Below are 16,969 nucleotides of genomic sequence, written 5' to 3' on the forward strand. Positions count from 1 at the left end.
TCATCCAGAGTCACTGCACAGACAGGGGACAGTGAGGCTCCAGGAAGTCACCTGATTTATCTAAGACGTACCATGTATACACACACCGTACACACACTACTATGTATAAAATCAATAACCAACAAGGACCTACTGTGTAGCACACAGAATAATACTCAATATTTTGTAATAACTTGTAAGGAAAAAGAATCTGAAAAAGAGTAGGTATGTATGTATATCATGGAATCACTTTGCTCTGCACTTGAAATAAACACAACTGTTGTCGTTCAATTGCTCAGTCATGTCCGACTCTTTGCTGTGACCCCATGGACTGCAGCATGCCAGGCTTCCCTGTCCTTCACTATCTCCCAGGTTTTGCTCCATTGAGTCGATGATGCCATCCAACCATCTCATCCTCTGTCATCCCCTTCTCCTTCTGCCTTCAGTCTTTCCCAACATTAGGGTCTTTTCCAGTGAGTCGGCTCTTCGCATCAGGTGGCCAAAGTATTGGAGCTTCAGCTTCAGCATCAGTCCTTCCAATGAATGTTCAAGGTTTATTTCCTTTAGGATTGACTGGTTTGATCAACATTATACTTCAATTAAAAAATATATATATATAATTGACATACCTTACCTCTCATCCATTTAAAGTGAGGAATTGTTTTTAGTATATCTAGAATCATGCCAGTCATCACTGCAGTCAATTTTAGAACACAAGAAGAAATCATCATGCCCACTAACAGTCACTCCTCTTTTCCCCCAAAACCACCAATAGTTTATGCTATTAGCACCACTAAATAATGACTTATACCTGATGGCTTAAGCTCCTTTTAGAGAATGAAGCTGATATTAGCCATATTTAATATTTCTCTAATAAATAACCAGGTTCTAATATGTATTTGAAATAATAGATGATTTGGTTCAATATCTTAATTTTAATGGCTGATTAGCTGAAATTTTTCCTTATTAAATTCTCTGACAAAGAGCATTCTTTTTTTTTTTTTCCCTAATAATTCCTTGGAATGTCTCTGGAAGCTCTTATAGAAGACTTTCATTTTCCCTTGAGGAAATGCCAGAGGTCATGGGCTGCAGAATCAGCCGGTCTGGGCCTGAGTCCCCCTGCTTCCTCACCTGATGCCCAGGATGGGGACCTGCTTCCTTGGGCTCCACTGAGAATTCAGAGAGGTTCTGCAGAGGAGTGCGTAGCACAGCTGCTGGCCTTTAGGAGGAGCTGACGGCTCCGGGGTGGTGCGCTCATATTCCTCATGAGAACCTTGTGTAGCCTGGCAGCCAGTAAATGCCCGAGTGAAAGGCTGTGTTGAAAGTATTCACCTACTTATGGAAAACTCCTCTGTGGGTTTTTCTTCCCTGTAGGAGGAATCCTGCCTTGTGAAGGAGTCCAGGCTGGGTGACATGCCACCTGTCTCTAGGATCCTGCCTGAAGCTCTTAGAGGCAGGCAGCTTCCTCCCCTGCCCTCAGTGGGAAGATGAGTTTAGTGCAGCTTCAGTGCTGTGATTTGATGGTCCTGTCTTTATCCTTCCCTAAGCTGTATCCCTTACTTTGTCAAAACCTTCATTTCTAGTTATCTGGGGTGCTGCTAATGGGGTTAAATCTAGTTTGCTGTGCAGGTTTGATCTGTATTAGAAGACTCACTGTGCTGTTGTGCTTTGTAATACAGGCCTAGTCCATCCAAACAAAGCTGATGAGACCTCCGAGGATGGGGCGGGTACCTCGGTGGCTGTCAAGGCACTGTCCTCTGTGCTGGCAGGGTGGTGGAGGTGGTAGGGGGTTGTGGAGTGGAGCAGGGAGGAGGGTGGGAGCTCACAGAACAGGTGTTACTGTATTGCTGCATTTGAGATTACGGTGTATGGAACTTCTCAAGAAAGACATCTACGCACATAGGTTTCTTACTCATGGTAACTTGCCAGCAATGGTAGAGAAAGATTTCTATGTGCATGCATGACTTCCTAATGATAAGGTTAAAGCCTTTTTCTGAGTTTTTATTTCCGGTATCCTCTAAGGCTCTCTCTGTCTTACAGATCTAAATCTCTTCATCTCATTTTCTGTTATGTGCACGTTGAGGTTGTTTTAGCAGAGGGCTGAGTGTTTCAAAAATCAGATAAATTGAACATACATTTTCAACTATAAATCAACTATAATGAATACAGATTTTCTTCAGGGCAGACATGATTCTTCTCTGTGGAAAATGCCACCAAAGCAAACCAGGATGAAGGCAGAACTGGGAACAACGGACCGAGAGGCCTCGCTCTGAAAACTTGGTGCTCAGAAAAGCGTCGTGTCCAAAAGTCAGAACTCTTTGTACGTGGAAAGTTTTCAGAGATCAAATGAAGGCTTTTTTTACTTTGTAATGCTCTCCACTGGCTGGCGGCGGCCTTACCTTTGGTATACCTGGACTAAGGAAGGAAGAGGGGACACACACTCCTCTCCACACTGGGGCTGGAAATTTTTTTTTTTTCAACTGAGTCAATTATTTTTATTTTCTTTTTCTTTTTTTTTATATTGTAGTGGTTTTTGCCATACATTGACATGAATTTACATGTGTTCCCCTTCCCGATCCCCCCTGCCGTGGGGCTGGAAATTTGGAGCATTTGTTCAAATCCTGGTTTTGCCCTGAGTTTGTGTGATTTTTAAAACGATCATGTGTGTGTCCTCTGAAATGGGGCTACCTGGGTTTTGCATGTCTTGGTTCACTTCCTACATAAAGCAGTGAACAGCTATTAGTACTCCCACCCTGTGAAGGAGACTAACTTGGGGAGGTTAGGTAACTTGTTAAAAGTCACCCGGAAAAGCTAATTTCCTTCACAGGACTGTCATGAGAAGTTACACAGAGTGCTAAGTGAGGAGTCACTGGCAACTTTTTCTTTTTTTTTTTAATATTACAAATCATTCAGATTTTTTTTTTAAGCCATAACCTATGGCATGTGGGATCTTATTTCCCCGACTAAGGTTCGAACCTGTACCACCCACGCTGGAAGGCGGAGTCCTAACCACTGGTCCACCTGAGTGGTCCTCATCCAGTTTTATTAATTAACATATATCAAGTTCCCACATAGCCTAAATAGACCTTTAACAGTCCACCTATGAGTCTCTGACAAAGATTACAGGATTTCAGAGAGATTCTTTTTCTTCTGATGGAATGATGTGAGACATGTGATTTATATGGTTTACAAAATGGAGACTACTTAGTAAACACAGATGTACATTAATTTAATTTTATTTTTTTTAAAACTAGCCGATCAACAAACAATGCTGTGATAGTTTCAGGTGAGCAGGGAAGGGACTCAGTCATACACATACACGTATCCGTTCTCCCCCAAACTCCCCTCTCATCCAGGCTGCCACATAACATTGATCAGAGTTTCCTGTGCTATACAATAGGTCCTTGTTGGTTGTGTGTGTACGATCAGTGCTTAGTTGTGTCCGACTCCTTGTGACTCCATGGACTGTAGCCCGCCAGCATCCTCTGTCCATGGGATTTTCCAGGCAAGAACACTGGAGTGGGTTGCGATTTCCTTCTTCAGAGGATTTTCCCGACCCAGGGATTGAACCCACGTATTGGTCTCCTGCACTGGCAGGTGGATTCTTTACCACCGCACTACCTAAGAAAGCCCCCAAAGGAAGAAAGGCATGTAGTGATTTTGAGAGTTGAATTATATTCATTATTGTTTTCAAATCATCTCAAATAATGACTAGTTTCTTCTTTATTCATGGCAAGTACTGACAGCCTGTATGAGTGGCTGATTTTGAATAGGTATCTGAGCTCTGTGCTCACTGAGAATGACTCATTTTGAGAAATCAGTATTAAACTCATTTGGGTGTTGAAATTCCATACAGAAAATCCTCTGGGAGGAATTTTTGGTTCTACCTGAACCCAAGTAATCAGACTGCTTTTGTTCTGAAACTCAAACTACGCGGTTGGACAGAACCCAGCCCTGTTGACTGGGTCAGAGGTGGGCCAAGATGTCAGCATCCACATGCCCGCCGCCTGGTCACAAGCAAGCACCCGACACATTGGGAAAGTGGGGAAAACGCCGCACTGCCAAGATTACCACTTACTTGCTGTTGTTGTCAGTTTGGGTTTTTCTGAAGTATATATTTAACTTGTTGATTTTTTTCCTCTCTGATGTGTAATTGTTGTTACACATTAACTTAATACTAGGCCACAGCACAAACCCACAAATCACACTGGTGGGTTTTTGTGTGCTGCATAGGACAAAGTTCAAAGCTCTGATAATTTCATGGTCTGAGCTCTCCTGTGGAGCCACCGGGACCTAGAATAAATTCATCCCTACTGTGTGTGGTACGACCCTGGTGGTGGCCTTTTGAAGACCTGGAAAGGTAGGATGGGGCCCGACTGCCGTTTTTTTTTTTTTATGAAATAGCTCTTTTGTTATCTTAATGGAGATTGGAATTAAAGGAAAACCCATTATTTTTGTTCTGAGTTTAAGGTCAAGTGGTGGCATGTACCAAAAGTGAGGGATGCTTTACTGCTACAGGATTTGAGTGGACTTATGAGTTGTTCCCTGGAGAAGGGCTTGGCTACCGGCTCCAGTATTCTTGCCTGGAGAATTCCACATACAGAGGAACCTGGAGGGGTACAGTCCATGGGATTGCAAAGATTCAGACATGGCTTAGCAACCAACACTTTTTTTTTTTCTATGAGTTGTTCCACCAGGAAGAGCTCACACTTTTCAGGGCAGGCGCTGGGAGTCAGTCTTTTGAAAAGTGCATTCGTTTTACATTGTATTTTGCTTCTCCAGGGACCTACTCTGTAATTGTGTTCATTATCAATCTGGGCATTCTCCCCATTTATGTAATGCAATATAAGCCTTTCCTAACAATGTAGACCAGGGCACCTCACTGTGATGTGTGTTTGTGGCACTAAGTAGGTACTAGTTTGTGTGACCAAAGATTGTACCATAAATGCTTTTGTTTGTAACTGTAGTAAAATTTTATTGCTTTGCTTTATGAAAGGTTTTTTTCATAAGGGATTTTATTTATTGGCAATGTTCTGTTGTGTGTATGATTTTTTTAGGGGCCTGTAATTTAGATTTTTCTGACTCAAGGCTATAATTTATTCTAAAGCTACTTGAAAATCCATTCTGTAAGAAATAAACCAGTGCAGAGAAGACTGAGATTTGAAAGGACCAAATTTCAGTTAGCACTTGGATTTTACCTCTGAAAGGAGTTCCTTCTTTAATTTTGAGTCCACTAGTAGCCTATGATTTTTGACATCGTGACTATTGACAGTTCTGCATATCTAGTCTTTGAATATGCTCTCGTTGTGGAAACCTGCTCCTTGAAAGAAAAGCTATGACAAACCTAGACATTGTATTAAAAACCAGAGATATCACTTTGCTGACAAAGGTCCGTCTAGTCAAAGCTATGGTTTTTCCAATAGTCATGTATGGATGTGCGAGTTGGACTATAAAGAAAGCTGAGCACCGAAGAATTGATGCTCCAAGAACTGTGGTCTTGGAGAAGACTCTTGAGAATCCCTTGGACTGCAAGGAGATCAAATCAGTCCATCCTAAAGGAGATCACCCCTGAATATTCATTGGAAGGACTGATGCTGAAGCTGAAGCTCTCATACTTTGGCCACCTGATGTGAAGAGCCAGCTCATTGGAAAAGACCCTGAAGCTGGGAAAGATTGAGGGCAAGAGGAGAAGGAGGTGACAGAGAATGAGATAATTGGATGGCATTATCGACACAATGCACGTGAGTTTGAGCAATCTCTGGGAGATAGTGAAGGACAGGAAAGCCTGACCTGCTGCCATCCATGGAGTGGCAAAGAGTCACACACGACTGAGCAACTGAACAACAACAGCAAAGCAAGTCATTTGTCTTAACACACAAAGCATTGCATTTTAACGACTGCTTGAGGCATTTTGTTGAAGGTCTTTAATTATTGGAATTTAACAGTTTCTTCTAAAGAAGCAAACCTGATATGAGAGAGAGAGACAAAAGAAATGCTTGGTTTTAGAGAATCATCTCATGTGGGGCTGGCAAGAGCACAGTCTGTAGGCAGCTGGCCAGGCTGGAGATTCCAGCCAGAGTCGATGTCGCAATCTTGCACCGAAGGCAGTCTGGAGGCTGGATCCCTTCCTGCTTGGGGGACCTCAGTCTTGTAAGGCCATCTACTGATTGCCCAAGCCCACCTGTATTATGGAGGGCCATCTGCTTGCCTCAGAGTCTCCTGATTTCACTGTTAATCACATTAAAACGTGCCTTCACGGCAACATCTAGACTAGTGTTTGACCAAATAACTGACACCGTGGCCCAGTGAAGTGGACACATGATGTAACCATCACCACCTCCCAATGGAGAGAGAGTTGGGTTGTCAGTTTCCCTGTGTGGACACTAAAAAGCCCTCTTTCCTCCACCTGCTCACATGAAGAAGAATTAACTTCAAGGTAAAAGTAGAAAATTAGGAAGCCGGGGAGTGACCAGGAAAATGTGATGCCTCACCAGCGATTGGAAATTAGCGGTGCAACTAAGGACAGGAGTTGAGAGCATGTCAAGGATATGTCAAGGTCATGCACTGGGAGTGTAGGGGCTGAAAGTGACCTTCAGACGGCGAGGGGTGTGGGGGGTGGGGGTGGAACAGCAGTGCAACAGCCCAGCAAAACTGATGGGCAGAGCCCGGAGGTGGCTGGACTGCTCAGCAACGTGGCCCCTGGACCCTTGGGAGCCATGGGGTCCTCCATGAACCCTGGGCCCGGCCCCCTGAGACCTGCACGCAGACAGAACCTCAGCAATGCCTCCGACTGAGGGCTGCAGTTGACATGACTTTCTGTTGGCATCAGGGTCTGAGTCAGGCCTCTATGCTCAGCCTGCTCGCTGGAGAGAAGTTACCTACCAGGATTCTGCAGCGTTGGGTTTCAGGAAGTGACAGCAAAGCCTGGTGATGGAGTGGGCACACGTTTGTCTTCTGTGTGGAAAATACAGGTTTTCCAGAAGTCCTCCATGGGGCAGCTTGTTTGAAATGGGCAACAGAACTATTGGGAAAAAATCCATCTTGAAATGGAGGAAAAAAAGAAAGCAATTCCAAGAGGTAGGGTAGGAAATCGTATGCATTGGGTGTTTGTGTGTCCTCAGGAAATTCTAATCGGCTAATTAATCAAGGAGGTGATTCTCTCACACTTGATTTGCTGTTCAGTTAAAAGGGCCTTCGTGCGGGTCAGACGGGTAGGAGCGGGTTTGTGCGAACAGGGCGGGATCAACAAAGAGCCTTTTATTAATCCTTTCCTTCTGGAGACCGTTCCGGCAGGCGCTGGGCTCTCTGTTGAGACACTGGCAGGAAACTACTTTTTTCAAGGCAGCGCCACCTGTGCTGTCCCTGGTCACATGCTTCCAGACTTTCAGACCCAGGAATCCCTTCACTGTCCCAGGAAAGGGGAGGGTAGCAGGCAAACCCAGACCTTTTCCCTGAGGCCTCAGGTCACACAGGGGCTGTGCCTGGGGTTCACAGAGGCCCTCGAGGGTCCAGGGGCTGCCTTGCCGAGTGGCTGGGCGGCTTCAGTTCTCAGCCAGCCTGCTGCCCGATCCTCTGCAGCCTCCTCTTCCAGAAGTTTGGCAGAAGCATGGAGGGCAGCCACCCACGCGGCCCTGTCCTCGTAGAGTTTTCAAATGTCACTGTGAGATAGTCATCAGAGGATAGTGGTCTATGGGAGAAGTCCAGAGGGGACCACAGAGGCCCCTCTTCCCGTCTGTGGGTCCGCATTTAAGTCAGCAGCGGGGTTCCCCACGGTGCCTCCTGGTCTTTGCTGCCTCCAGTTACATGGACTCTGCAGCACCCCCTGCACACCCAGAGGGGCCCTGAAGGGCAGATTCTAGAGTAATGAGACCCGGTTGTATGTGGAGCTGACATGCAGTTGTGTCAGGCTAGTGCCCACACGTTCAGTGGTTTAAATGTGCATTTCTCAGTGCCCTCAACCTCTGTCATTCAAAACAGGATTTTATTTTATTTTTTTTAAAGAAAGGAAAGTCCATATAACTAAAATCACCCTGAGATTTCCCTTTCCCTCGTGGCCTGCAGGAGCGGGGCAGGACCTGGACAGGAGGGTCCCGAGCCCTTTGCGGGAGGTGGGATGTGGCCAGCGGCTGGCACGGGCTCCCAATATTGCTGCAGTTGGTTCCTGTGGATGTTTGAGTCATTCACGGGCTGTGGGAAGGGACTGCTGATTTTTCATCCTGCCTCCCCCTCACGTGACTTTATAAAGGACGGTTATTTCACATCTTCTAAACCTGAACTGTGGTCCTGACGATGACTGCGTAGGCGTTCAGACTAAGCTGGCCGCTGGGCCAAGCTGGAAGGACAGGGACTTCCCCTTCCTGGCACCTAAGTATCTTCTGTGGCCGACTCACTTGTACGCTGTTTAAAAATTCCACCTGCTTAATGCATGTGGAGTCTTCACCTGCTGGGCATGAATCAATGATTTCCTCTGTACTCCCCAAGGTCAGTTGCAGGCTGCTCCATTTGTTGTCATAGGAGGTGAAACAGTGTCTCTTGTGAAGATGAATTATGGCTAAATTCATGGGAAGTGAACAATTGTTCAGTCACTAAGTCGTGTCCAACTCTTTGCAACTCCATGAACTGCAGCACGCCAGGCTGCCCTGTCCTTTAACATAAATGTTTCCCCAGCCTCTGACAACCGCTGGTCTGCTTTTAGTCACCACGGATTTGCCCGTTCTTGGCATTTCGTATAAATGGAATTGCATAATATGTTGCCTGTTGTGACCAGCTCCTTTCACTTAGGACAATATTTTCAGTGTTCATCCATGTGTAGTAGGTATTAGTGCTTCTTTTTATGGCCAAGGAATATTCAGATCTGTGGGTACGTTATATTCGGCTTATTCCTCCTCCACCAGTGGATGGATATGTGGTTTGTTTCTACTTTTTAACTGTTAGGAATAATGTTGTTGCAAACACTCATGTATAAGTTTTTGTGTGGACTTGTTTGCAGTTCTCTTGGGTGGACACCTAGCTGTGGAATTGCTGAGTCATATGATAGCTTTATATTTCATATATTTTTTTAGAAACTGCCCAACTCTTTTGTAAGGTGGCTGCTCCATTTTGCATTCTCATCAGTTGTATAAGAGGGCTCTGGTTTCTCCATGTCTTTGTCAACACTTGTTATTGTCCAGAACAACACAGTATTCTAGAAAACTCCTAATTATGCAGGCACTGATTTTCTGTGAGGTGAGATTTTTCTAGGATTTTGGTTTCTTTTTCTTTGTCTTCCAGGCAACTGACCTGTTGGTTTCACTTTAACAATATCTAGTTTCACTTCCCTGGGGACAAGAGGGAAGCTGGGAGAAGTTAAACTGGTTAATGTAGGTACATATTAACACCTGTTAACAAGTTGGCCAAGAAGAAAAGACTGACTGTATTAGCTCAAGTGGTGTTTTAGATTAATGGCAGGTAGCTCTCTGCAGGACTCTGGGGCTGTGTTCTGGGGTACTACGGTAATTTGTAAACTTTGTGTCTTTTTAATATAAATATTGAAAGTTAATTAGCCATTTTCTGTATTATCTGAATGACCGCTCTATAGGGAGAACTGCAGCTCAATTTTATTGCCTCAGTTTGTATTTGAATAAGAAATTAAAGTGGCACCATTTAGTTTCTTGCAGTTTTCAGAACATCTTAAGGAGACTGTAATATTTTCAAGAACTTCCACTGTTGCTGAAATGTGGTGAGAGGTGTGCTGGTCAGTATTTCTCTGGATTTTCTCTGTGAAGCCCCTGTCACCATGGTGAGAAGGAAGATACGCTGCCATAGAGTGAAGGCTTGGTGTCAAGAGGCCGGTCACTGTGAGGTGTCAGCTCCAGTCTCTAACAGTCATGTGAATTTGCATTCTGTCTCGTGATATTCACATAGTCGCTATCTAACATTTACCTTACTGTAAAACAGTCTTAAAGAACAGTTAAAAATAGCTGCACCTTGAGAATTCCCTGGCAGTGCAGTGGTTAAGACCATGCTTTCATAGCTGAGGGTGCGGGTTCGATCTCTGGTTGGTGAACTAACACCCCACAAGCCGTGTGGTGCAGCCAAAAGCAGCAACAAGACAGCTGGGAGATGTTCTGATTTATGGAGGACAGCTTTCTACTGTCCTTTCTAAACCATCCATTTATTTAGTAAATGTTTATTGGTCCCTGGACTAGGGATAAAAAAGTGTAGAGATGTTATCCATGTGTTTTTTAGTATGAAGGAGTTCTTTTATTTTTAATACAGATTTTCTTTTTTTTGTGTGTGTTTTAAATTGATGTAAAGTTAATTCACAGCATTGTGTAAGCGATTCTATTGTGTGTGTGTGTGTTCTTTTTCAGGTCCTTTCCCTTCCTGATTATTATAAGATATTGAGTGTATTTGCCTGTGGTATACAGTATTTCCTTGTTGGTTATCACTGTCTATATGGTGGTGTGTTATGTCACTCCCAAAAAAGCCTACAAAGGTACTCGAGGAAGCAGCACTGGGACCTGATAGAGGAGATCAAGCACACGGCAACACGAAATGAAAAAGACACAGAGATGCCTTGGAGGGGACCTGGGGCCGGGGGGGGCTTGAATGTTCATGACTGATTCATTGAAGATGACAGTTTACAGCTGGAAGGACCTGAGCTTGCTCCGACTAGGGTCACGTGGCCTACTCTAAGCATCCCTTTGCTCCCCCGCCAAGGGGATCAGGCACGGTCAAGTTCTTAGGAATTTCTGGAGCCGGGGCTGTGCTGAGAGGGTTTGGGGAAGAGGTCAGACTGGTCTCCCGGTGGTGCCCAGCCCGGGCCTCCTCCCGGGAGCCCTACACCCCGCTGTGAGGCCCAGGTCCTCAGGTGAGAAGAGGGTTGTTAGAGCTGCATGTGGGGCAGAGACAGGAGTGACCAGACCGCGGATCCTGCTCCCCTGGGAGCATCTGATCTGGGGTGGTCAGAGGGTGAGTGGAGCAGAGGACATTTTCAAAAGCTCCAGAAGCTAAGTAGGTCCAAGTAGCATACTGCAATCTAACGTCTTTAATAATAATACAGATGAACAAGAGACAGCAAAGGGTGAAAGCACTCGGAGGATTGAGGATTTTGAGAAGCATCCCAGGGGTTAGGGTTGTAGAGAGCCAAGTAAAGATGACCGCAGTTCTGCTTTCCTCTTTGCCTCTTTGTTCAAACACATCTGCTACGGTATGTGTCACTTAATGTTCAGTAAAGGTTATCTGCGATCTAAAGAAATCGGCACATTAGTAGAAAGTAGCATATTTTGAGAGACAGTAACAGGCATGATTTCTAAATTAGACTGGAGTATTTAAAGAGAACCAATTTGAGAAGGAGCCCGGTTTGAAGGGAGCAACCAGGTGCCAGTATAGATGGACAGTGATCAGATATATTGGAAAAAGGGGACTCTGTTACTTAGAAACCTTAACTCTGGTAGAACTTATTGTTTTTATGTTTTATTATTTTTCAGTCTTTGAAAAAGACCCGTATTTAGAGGAAGAGTTGATCTTTAATTCTGCTGTCTAAATCTATAATATTTGTATAAGATAGTTAAGAGTGTACGAGGATAATGACAAAAACTGTTACATAACACAGACTCAGTAGGAAATTATAGAGGAAAAGAGTAATGGGACCGTGGTGATTGAATATAGATTAAATACATCAAGGGGCAATTTTCACAATGTTAAAACACGGGTAACCTGCAAATCCGTGGTGAGTATGTGTCAGAGACTGCTTTACCCCATGAGCGAAGGTAGGGGGCTGGCTTGCTGAGGGCAGGGGACTCAGGGTGCTGGGGGCAGAGGTCAGACAGTCAGGAAAGGCTGAGAGGTTTGCTGAGTGGGAGACAAAACCGGCTAACGCCCCACAGGCAGTAAAATAGTTTCCTCTGTGGTTATCTTTTCTGAAAGGCAGAAATATTCTGCATCGCTACGGGACACAGTTCAGTTCAGTTCAGTTCAGTCGCTCAGTCGTGTCTGACTCTTTGCGACCCCATGAATCGCAGCACACCAGGCCTCCCTGTCCATCACCAACTCCCAGAGTTTACTCAAACTCATGTCCATCGAGTCAGTGATGCCATCCAACCATCTCATCCTCTGTCGTCCCCTTCTCCTCCTGCCCCCAATCCCTCCCAGCCTCAGGGTCTTTTCCAGTGAGTCAACTCTTCCCATGAGGTGGCCAAAGTATTGGAGTTTCAGCTTCAGCATCAGTCCTTCCAATGAACACCCAGGACTCATCTGCTTCAGGATGGACTGGTTGGATCTCCTTGCAGTCCAAGGGACTCTCAAGAGTCTTCTCTAACACCACAGTTCAAAAGCATCAATTCTTCAGCGCTCAGCTTTCTTCACAGTCCAACTCTCACATCCATACATGACCACTGGAAAAACCATAGCCTTGACTAGACGGACCTTTGTTGGCAAAGTGATGTCTCTGCTTTTTAATATGCTATCTAGGTTGGTCATAACTTTCCTTCCAAAGAGTAAGCATCTTTTAATTTCATGGCTGCAATCACCATCTGCAGTGATTTTGGAGCCCCCTGAAATAAAGCCTGACACTGTTTCCACTGTTTCCCCATCTATTTCCCATGAAGTGATGGGACCAGATGCCATGATCTTAGTTTTCTGAATGTTGAGCTTTAAGCCAACGTTTTCACCCTCCTCTTTCACTTTCATCAAGAGGCTTTTTAGTTCCTCTTCACTTTATGCCATAAGGGTGGTGTCATCTGCATATCTGAGGTTATTGATATTTCTCCTGGCAATGTTGATTCCAGCTGTGCTTCTTCCAGCCCAGCGTTTTTCATGATGTACTCTGCATAGAAGTTAAATAAGTAGGGTGACAATATACAGCCTTGACGTACTCCTTTCCCTATTTGGAACCAGTCTGTTGCTCCATGTGCAGTTCTAACTGTTGCTTCCTGACCTGCATATAGGTTTCTCAAGAGGCAGGTCAGGTGGTCTGGTATTCCTGTCTCTTTCAGAATTTGCCATAGTTTATTGTGATCCACACAGTCAAAGGCTTTGGCATAGTCCATAAAGCAGAAATAGATGTTTCTCTGGAACTCTCTTGCTTTTTCAATGATCCAGCAGATGTTGGCAATTTGATCTCTGGTTCCTCTGCCTTTTCTAAAACCAGCTTGAACATCTGGAAGTTCACGATTCACGTATTGCTGAAGCGTGGCTTGGAGAATTTTGAGCATTACTTTACCAGTGTGTGAGATGAGTGCAATTGTGCGGTAGTTTACAAATTAACCTGTGACTCACCTAATCAGCAGGAAATAGCAAGTAAAAATAGGCACATTCTCTGGAGAATGAGATTGTCTTTGGGGAGTCCTATGGGACCCGCTCTGATGTGGTATTGAAAGTGCCACCCTTTTCTGGGTTTCCGTTTCTGGTTGCTGTTTAAAATGTGTGTAAGGGTTAGAGAGGGGCCACTAACATTACTGAAGTTACCAGATGCCTGGGGCTCAGTGCACAGGGTGTGACAGACATTTGGTTTCCTGGAAGCAGAGCCTTGTTCTTCCAGCTCCTCCTCCCCTCATCCCCTTGTCTACACTTGTTTTGTTTCTAAAGTGACTGTGCTCCATGTCAGGTTCCTCCCCCCCTCCCCACTCCATACCGGCATGGATGCGGGAATCAGGCAGCAAGCTTATGTCAGGGACAGATGGCTTTGCTGGGTATTCCAGAAACAGGAAAAATTGCCGAGAGGTCTCTGAAGCCCTTCACCTTGAAATCCTTTAGAGTCAGGTGACAAGGTCTGTGGGTGCCTCCCATCTGGGGCCTGGGTAAGTGTGATTGTATGCTTGGTTAGGTCTGGTTGGACGTCTCGTTCAGTGTGGTCTGGGGTCACTGTGAAGCATTATTCTTGGGGTGGCTCAGTTCACGACAGTTTCCTAAGTAAGTGTTGTGGGGACTTAAAACTGGACGTCTGGTTCAGCAAGTGAGCAGTGCATTTTGTTCCGCTCTGCTCTTGTCCCAGATGTTGTGTGGGTCTGTCCCATGTGTGGTCATGAGAGTGTGGACCCTGAGAGGTGTCTGGGACTCAGCAGGACTGGAAGAGCTCTAAGGAGCAATAACTGCAAGGTATCCAAGGTGGGCAGTACCCTTCCTAAGGGCCCTTTCTGCTGTTTCTGAAAGGATTGCATGTTTAGGAGATGGGGTTTGTTTGTTCAGGATCATAAAACCTACGGCGGAGGAATGTCAGAGGTGATGCGTTCAGCCCCCAAGCCCCTCTGTGGCCACTGAACCATCCTGAACTGCTAGACGCCTGATGCTTCATGAATTCTTTGTCCCAGAACTAAAACGACTGCATTCTATGCACTGATTCTCCCAGAGGGTGCACATCTGAATAAATCTGTGCTCCTTCCATAGGAAAATTCCTAAATTTTGTATTAGAAGCTGAGCATCCCAGGATCCTTTTATCGTCTGTGAAAGGACATAGGTGCCAGACCGTTGTCTAGGCCAATCTGCAGTGACTCTGTTCTTCTAAAATGTGGTACTTAGGACTGCGTGTGTTATCACAGATTAACTGCCCAGGGAACAGGTTAGGGTAGGGCTGGGAAAGACTGTTGCCTCTTTGATGGAGCTCAGCTCCTATCGTTTTCTCCTATCGTAGAATTGAGTGTATTGGAACTTCTGAGAGTCACGTGACAATGTTGATCACACTGGCCAGTTGGTTCTCTACCTTTGAGTTCTTCTTGAAATAAATTGCTTTTGTGTCAAGTATCCCCATGTTAGCGATGTATAGGTAATTTTTAACCTAATTGTTTAAGCCACCTAATGTTTATGATAGTAAGCAACACTATTAATAATATAGGAGTTTTATCAGAGAGAAAGACTAGCCTGATGGCCAGGAGCCTAGCACTGGAGTCAGACTGTCTGTGGGTTCAAATTCTATCTCCTTTGTTTATTGCTATATGACCTGGAGATAATCCAGTGGGACTGTGCTTGTAGGGTTCCCATGGCTTCTGGCACGTGGTCAGTGGTCCGAATGGGATCTGTTCCTCTCTTTCCCAGATGCCTCTGAACTCTTCAACAGGCAAGTTACTATTTAACCCAGTTCCAGCTGAGGATACTACTGTTTCCCCCCTTTTCCAGATGTAGGAGCTGTGTCACTTGTTTAGGGTTGAATGGCTGCTAAACCTGCAGTTGGAATTTGAACACAGGTCTCTCTGATGCCAAGTGATCAGTCCACCACTTGCCTGCATTCATGTGCGCCCAGTCACTTCAGTTGTGTCTGACTCTTGGGAGCTCCGTGGACTGCAGTCCGCCAGGCTCCTCTGTGCATGGGATTCTCCAGGCAAGAGTACTGGAGTGGGTTGCCATCCCCTTCTCCAGGGAATCTTCCTGACCCAGGGATCAAACCCAGGTCTCTTATGTCTCCTGCATAGGCAGATGGGTTCTTTACCACCAGCGCCCCCTTGGGAAGCCCCTCACCCACTTAGTCCTGTTATGGTACATTATTTATATTAGTGTTTTCTGCCTTATCCTTCTAACACTTGTGTATCTTCTTAAAATGAGTTTATTAAACACTTAACTTGTACAAAGAACATATGTAACATATGTAAGTTTGACAACCCCTCCTGAGAGGTAACCATCACTGTGAATTTTGGGCTTATCAGTCCTTGAAAAAAAGTGAAAATGTTAGTTGTTCTGTTGCGTCCGACTCTTTGTGACCTCATAGACTGTAGCCTGCCAGGCTTCTCTGTCCATGGGATTCTCTAGTTAGGAATACTGGAGTGGGTTGCCATTCCCTATTCCAGGGGATCTTCCCAACCCTGGGATCGAACCCAGATCTCCTACTTTGTTGGCCAGTCCTTTATTGTCTGAGCCACCAGGGAAGCCCTGTCACTCCCTCAGTTTTCTTTTTTGATTTTTTGCCTAGAAACACATCCCTCAACATTTCTTTGCTTTACGCAATCTCCTAGCTGAATAAGCATGACGTCTGGGGTGTGACTGTAGAGCAGCTTTGTTTGTTGCTCCCAGGGGACCCTTGAATTACTTCTGTGCTGCATTCCTCCCCAGCCTCCATGGAAACCCGGGCAGGTCCCCCGACTCCCCTGTCACTTGTGGGTCATAAAAATCTCATGTTCACATCTGGCTTAAATGAACTACTCACTAATGGAATTAAAATGCTTGATTTCACATAATAATCCAACTTTAACCTTGTGTTAATAGAGGCCCTTGACTTGGGACCTGTCTCTCCCTCCCTGTCACCCCAACACCACCACCCCCCCAGAATATTGCTGATTCCCCAACCCTTGTTCTTTCTTGTGAACCTCAAAATCAGCTGGTTGGGATGACACACTCATAGAGTTGGGTTTTGATGGAAGTGTTCTTGAGTCTTGGTGATGCAATGGTGCTGGTTCTCCCTTCACAGACCTTGGTCAGGTGGTCACTGACCCAAGGGGTGGGTTTTTGGGTGCTCACCTGGATGAGCAGAGACCCTCTGCTGTGGATAAAGCTCTCAAGTAGTAAAGGTCTGTGTCGCTGGCTTGACCGTCCCGCTCACTCAGCAGCTCTTTGTTTACTTATATTTTAAATCTATACTCTTTTTAAGAGTATTTTTCGGTCTATAGAACAATTAATCACAAAGTACAGTGTTCTCTAATATCCGTCTGCCTGGCATACAGTTTTCCCCTGCTTATAACTTCTCACATCTGCCTGGCACAGTTGTACCAGTCCATGACCCAATATTGACTGCCACCTTGTTGTCCCCCAGAACTGAGGCTCACTTTGGGGTTCACTCTTGGGGTTGTGCTGTCCATCCTGAGTTGGCACAAATGTATGGTGACAAGCACCCATCTGGACAGCTTCTCACAGAGTGGTCTCACTGCTTGAGATCCTCTGTGCCCCGCCCATGCACCCCTCCCTCCCTGTAACACCTGGCGAACACCGATTCTGTTCATTGTCTCCAAGGCTTTGCCTCTTCTGGAATGTCAGAGAGTGAGAGCTATCCAGTATATGGCTTTTTTGGATTGTCTTCCACTTAGTG

The 16,969-nt window shown here is 45.3% G+C and overlaps 1 protein-coding gene across 2 annotated transcripts in view; it reads left to right on the top strand.

The window, feature by feature from the left end:
- The window catches only part of SPATA13 (spermatogenesis associated 13), a 107,655-nt gene that overhangs the window by 16,036 nt on the left and 74,650 nt on the right, over window positions 1–16,969 (top strand). The window contains exon 1 of one of the 2 annotated variants that reach the window (XM_043891707.1): window positions 3,553–4,339. The exons of the other annotated variant lie outside the window; for it this stretch is intronic. The gene's annotated coding sequence lies outside the window, so the exon portion shown is untranslated. Of the gene's footprint in view, window positions 1–3,552; window positions 4,340–16,969 lie in introns of those variants that run through there. 2 annotated transcript variants of the gene reach the window in all.

This window comes from Cervus elaphus, chromosome 30, assembly GCF_910594005.1.
Source record: "Cervus elaphus chromosome 30, mCerEla1.1, whole genome shotgun sequence".
In the NCBI taxonomy this organism is placed as follows: domain Eukaryota; kingdom Metazoa; phylum Chordata; class Mammalia; order Artiodactyla; family Cervidae; genus Cervus; species Cervus elaphus.